At 35.1% G+C, this 6,389-nt stretch overlaps 1 long non-coding RNA gene across 1 annotated transcript; it reads right to left on the bottom strand.

The window, feature by feature from the left end:
* Nucleotides 1-381: 381 nt before the first annotated feature.
* On the bottom strand, nucleotides 382-1,808 carry LOC135802528 (uncharacterized). The gene is made up of 3 exons (XR_010550577.1): nucleotides 1,469-1,808; nucleotides 1,296-1,410; nucleotides 382-1,221 (listed from the first exon to the last, which is right to left on the bottom strand). It is a non-coding gene; the product is annotated as an uncharacterized lncRNA (long non-coding RNA).
* Nucleotides 1,809-6,389: the final 4,581 nt, after the last annotated feature.

Raw genomic sequence — 6,389 nt, 5'->3', positions numbered from 1 at the left:
AAATAATGGGAAACTAGTACACAGGGTGTTGTAAAAATCAATACAAAGAAGCAAATTTAAAACAGAAAAAACAACAAATAACATCATCCTTGGAATAAAATAATGGAAAATTAAAACACAGGGTGTTGCAAAAAGAAAACAACATCTTTTCCAAGGAAAATGCAAAATTAAATGAGGAGAACAACCAAATAACATCATATTTGGAGTAAAATAATGGAAAATTAAACTACAGGGCGTTAGAAAAAGAAAACAACATCAATACAAAGGAAAGTGCAAAGTTCATAAACAAAATCCACTAAATAACTTCATCTTTGGAATAAAATAAAGGAATAATAATAAAATAACTTGAACACTGGATTGACATCAAGGAAAACATATACACATGGTTGAAGCTCCTTATATAATATAAAGAAAATACAAAGTACAAGAATAAAATACTAAATTAATACCATATTATAACAACATATCACCGTACGCGCCCGTGAACACTAAACACTGTCGACAGCCGATAAAATATATCACGATATATCGAATTGAACAAACCGTCGAGATACACGAACCTACCAACCGCCATCACACACGGAGTCGAACAAACTGCAAGCAACTCGGGTGCATGAACATCGCGCCGGCACACTCACTGACAACGTAAAAGTTGTTTATACCCAAATACAGCGCACACAGCGCCCAGTGCAGAAATCAATTCAAGGTTGCTACCAATCATCGAGTTTAAAAGACAGGATTGAATTTATACTTAAATACAAGCGCAGATGCTACAAGTTAATTAGAAAATACCTAATTCATAAAAAGCTTAAAATTGGCATATCGACTTTCCACCGTCCTTTCTCTTATCAATTATTTTCGCCACTTTCAATTCCAAAACAAAAGCTATTAATGAAAATATAACACCAGCACAATAGAGATAAAATATGCCTTTAACATGCGCTAACGTCAAAACAGTTGCTTTCGTTTGTGGTAACTTGTTATCAAGATACTCCAATATGTCAAAGACTTTGTTTGTCAGTAGAAAGATATCCCATTCCCATTTTGTATATAATCCAAATTCCTTACATTTGAGAATAATATCGTTTAAATGCGGTAACAAATGTACATACACGGGTGGTCCAGTGACTTGGATGGTGCCGAATGACTTTTGGTAATAATCTTCCAATCTTTGCACGCTCTTCGCCAAGGGTGTATAGTAACTGTCCAAAAAATTCGACACTAAGTGGAAAAATCAAAAATTATTATTATATGCAAAGTTTTTGCTTGAATTAATGACAAAATGTTACACGTACATTTAATGCTGGTATAATAATGTTGAAATGCATATTTCGAGTACAATGTCTTAGAAAGGCTTGTGCCCTGGAATTGCTTAACGACATTACGGGAAATCAAAATCTTCTGTGTATGCTGCAAATAAAAATCATTAATAAACGAAAATTACCAATAAAAAACTAGGTTTATCTACAGTAAAGGTTTGATTTCGCGAGACATCAAGTTGGAGTAGCGTCATAGCTACAGGTAGTTCTGACCGTAACAAATCGTCAACTGTGCGAATGTTATCTTCATATTGTGGAATAATCAACACGCTAACAACGCCCGATGCAAACAAAGCCGTATAAAGTACAATTACAATTAAAAGCATAGCAACCACGCTTCGGGGACGGTTACTCCGAGGAATCTGTGTATCATTCAAACCTTGCATCAAAAACATACCACCGATAGACAATAACCTTGGACTTCTCGCCTTTCTAAAGATTGCTTTCGCCAGACTAAAATACAACGCACCAAATGCGAGTGATACAAAAATAAATATCCATAAATTGATTTCAAATACTTGAACAAAACGCAGCCAGTGATCGTAAATTCTGTTGAGTACAAATATATTATTTATTAAATAATCCTAGTAACGTTATAAAAAATATAAACTTACTTTGGTTTTGGGACAAAGAAGGAATAATAAACTTCCGTCAACGGATACGATGATGGATAGGAATAAATATTAGGATCTGATACAATCACTTTACCATTTAATAAAGGAGCATAAAGTAATTGAAATCCTTTAACTTCAAAGTCCAAGTTCAAAGATTTCGCAAATACTGCAATTAAATTTTTCTCAGTGCCATAATGAGAGCTATTGATTGTATAATCAAATGGAATGGTGTTAATTTGCGACGGAATGTATACAATATTCATCCCTTCATTTCTTTTCCACCTCTCAAAGAAGTTTCCAACATCATCACCATCATCCGCGAATTTATTAGTGGTAATACACCAACTGTTCAAACGTCTCTCTGAGAGATACGAGTTAGTCGAATTTAAATTAGTAAAACCGTCGACGTGAAAAAAATCGTCTTGTTTTGAAATAAAAATAGAGTTGAGAAAAATTTGATCCAAAAAATTTGTAATATTAACGGTTTCCATTAATATTATCGCTTTAAAACGATAATTTCCGTTGTGGAGAAAACATCCCTTCAGCCACCAAGAATTTAAATATATATTGTCGGAATAATCATGTAGAATGTAATGAGAACAGCCAGGATAGCAGGCGGTCGGATTCATAACAATAGGATTTGAATTATTAAACAAGGTAGGAAACTGATATTCGGATTCATTGTATGGGAACACCATGATACAATACGCATCTTGAAAATTACGCTGCGTGATAACATTGAGGAGTAAGTTTAGTGCAATTTGCACACTTGAGTCGTTGCCGAACATTTTATGTGAACTGCACAAAAGTTGTGTCAAAAGTTACAACAAATTATATTTACTGCAATCAAATAAATAGCTAATGAAGTTAGTTAGCAAATTGTTTGCAGTGACCATAGCAACAAACTAAAAACATATTTATTTGTTGATATAACAAAGGTAGGTTGAAACACTAATTCTAGCATAAAATACTTGCTTCAAATTGATATCATTTCAAATATAATTACCAAAATGACACAAATGTGTTTGTTCTGCAATATAAAACCAAATTTTATTCATTGAAATTAACTGGCTTATACAGCTATACCATAAAAATGAAATAAAATACAATCCTTAAATGTTAGTTACATATAATCATAGTGCCACCAGCTTATTTCTGTGCAGCAAGTGGATTTCTCACAATCAAAATAACTGAATCACCTCTCAAAAACATCTTTGAAATAAACCTATCTTTGTTAACTGGCTTAGACTTCTTTTTTACGAGCACAAAGAAAAGCGAATATACAGGGTGTTCCAGAAGGAAAATCCCAAGTTTAAAACAAAGAACACTCAAAAGTCACAAGTAAAGGCGATTTACTACGTATTGTTAGAAAAACTAATATACAGGGTATTACAAAAGGAAAATTTTAAAAACTACAAATATGGTCAATATTCTCATCATGACGAGAGAAATTTATACGGAAACAACTATATTTTAACATAAATTCAAGGATTTTACCCGAAAATCATCGGAAAAGTTAAGTAAAAAGATGCTACAAGAATAAAACACTTACATTTTATACACTTATATTGTGTATATATTTATCAACTAAATAAGTTAACCGACGGGTGAAGAATCATCATAAATTGATAGAACATCCGGCGGCAAACATCCAACTCAGCAGACGCCAAGCGACGGCGCGTGGTAATACAGTAGGTAAGTACGATAAAAATAACTAGTTATTTGAAAAATATTAAGATATATGGAGACTATGATAGCGAAAAACTATTCAATGTACAAGATTTTATTAGATCAACAAGAAACTTTTTAATTTAATGATGCTAAGGAGTGTAATTCGATTAAAAACGTTCAGCGAAAATAGGAACGAGCCGGCGGTCGACGGCAAAGTGAGCGTGGTCGATCACATGAATATTGTCAGCTAAATAATCTTAAGATACTTTAATAATTAAATTATGCATGTTATTTTCGGAAACGGAACTAAGAATTCTGATCAAAATGCTACCACGTGTTTGTAATCTGCAAAATTAATATCCCTCAAATGGAATAATCAATTTAAGTTAAACCGTCTCAACTTACAGCGAAAAAAAGTGATTACACACCTACTATTGATGAAGAGTTTGTAGATCCAGGAATATATCCTATCCACTGAAAACTCGCGCAGAGATTAACACACACTTATTTCTTACTTAAGAACACTCTAATCGCCACAACTCATAAAAAACAGCCACACATACTCGTTACGAATATCTTGCTGATAATGAAAAGAATACACGACTATTAATTGAATAATAGAAGTCTGAAAACGCGTGGCGATTAGAGAGACGCGAACGCGGCCCACGCGGTGATACGACTGCCGTGTGCGCTGCTCGTAGCCAGATACAATGCACGTACGTAGCGATAATACGCGTCAGTCGAACAAGAAAATTGTTTATACACAAACGTACTTGAGAAAAGAAACAAAGTTGAGAAGCCGATACTAAAAATTCACAATATTGCAATAACACACATGCACGAAATCTACTTTTACTCTCTATAAAATAGGCGAGTTAAAATGGAAATCTAAGAGATGAAATCTTAATTCCTGTGAAAAAATGGGCAAGGGGGGAGGTGCTTAATCATTTTTTTCAACTATTATGAAAGTTTAGAAAATTCTCTAGCATATAAAAAAATTAAAGTTCCAAGACTAAACGGTCCAAAAACAATTATATTTTATAAATACGAGTTACTTCTACCGCAACCCTTATACGGTGCCCTGAATCAAGTCACTTTTGTCGCTACCTTCCTGCGGTGCCTTGAACACGAGTCACTTCTACCGCAACCCTTATACGGTGCCCTGAACACGAGTCACTCCTACCGCTATCTTCGTACGGTGCCCTGAACACGAGTCACTTCTATCGCTACCTTCGTAAGGTGCCCTGAACACGAGTCACTTCTACCGCTACCAGGTGTTTACCATATTATGTTTTCAAATTGTTTTAAATATACCAATAATCGAACGGAATTTTAAGGCCTTTTAAAAGTGCTAAAGAAGATAGGGTTGAAAAGAAGATAGGAAAAATAATCAACTTCAATAAATATACAAATAAAACACCATTATAAAATTTTATTACAAAATCAAGAAAATTAAGATATTGCGACTCGTTCTTGAAATACACCTCGAACAAGGCACAGTGCCGGCCGACGGCATCACACAAGCATACGCGACGGACATTGAGATTACATTTCTCAAACAGTCTAAGAGCAATATTTAATTGACAATGTGATTTCAGGAATAAAAATACCAACGAATAATACCAGCTGAAAAAATACGCGCAATTAAAGGGACGATCAGCACGGTGAAATCGACATTCTGTAGAGAGACTGAAAACGCATCCGACGGCATGCGACAATTTTGAGTTACGACGGTACTCTCGTATCATAGGATTAAAGGTAGAAATATATTAATATTTGCAAACTTACCAGCGTGTTGAATTATTAAATTAAGTACTGAAACAGTAAAACCACGTGTATTAGAATTCTCAGTATGCTGCGCACTTGAGCACGTGAATCACGCATACTCGAATTTGCCAATTGTATACAAATATCTAACTCCAATGTTCATTGTCAAAATAATTCATTGGTCGACGGAACACATATGCACCAAAAAGACCCGACTTTTATAATCGCTTCACGCACAAATTATCATTCACAAAATACTAAACACGTCATTAAGTCCCTATGTTTACGTCGATATTTATACCGAACTATAAAATGTAAAGTAATTCTTTGAACTAAAATGAAGGAAAAAACGTCACGAGCCGAATGCAAGTAAGAACAGATCGAAACGTTCGAACGTTTGTAGCGCGGGCACAGCAGCATTAAGCTGGTTCAACGCGATAACAGAACGTGTTTATACACAAACGCCGATATTATGGCATCGATATCGCAATCGAAACAGCGAGATTTGCGGAATTAACACTTCCGTCATTGCAACTCGCGAGAAACACCGCACAGGTACGCAAACTGGAGTCAACTGTGTCCACGCAAAGACGAAAGATAAGACGCGACTGCCCGAATGCAATACACTTAAGTAGTATCGCTGCGCGAGTGTTCACACCCCAAGGATATTGGCAGATGTAAACAAACAAGCTGATGAAAACACAATGTGACGTATAAATCGCGTGATCTTACCGGGCCCGCAATTCGTCAGTCAAGACGTTGTGCGCTCACTACTACCAACAAACAATACACTGCAATAAATGAATTCAGAGTTTAATATAAATTTACGCATTTTAGCGACATCTTGGCTGATATTGAAGAATTATATTTAAGTAAACGATACATCGCGTGATCTCACACGGCACGAAGTATAGATATAAGGAGTCCGAACGGTATAGGCTTTTTCGTCGTAGTCATGGTTCACAATTATATACAAAGCTAATAGTTCTCTTTTCTGCCACTGGCTGCGCTTGAATCA

This window comes from Atheta coriaria, unplaced genomic scaffold (genome assembly GCF_025399875.1).
Source record: "Atheta coriaria isolate IRGN ID8LTWV9N9 unplaced genomic scaffold, Caltech_Dcor_3.1 hic_scaffold_32_pilon, whole genome shotgun sequence".
Taxonomy (NCBI): domain Eukaryota; kingdom Metazoa; phylum Arthropoda; class Insecta; order Coleoptera; family Staphylinidae; genus Dalotia; species Dalotia coriaria.
This window is presented reverse-complemented; position numbering and strand designations above follow the sequence as displayed.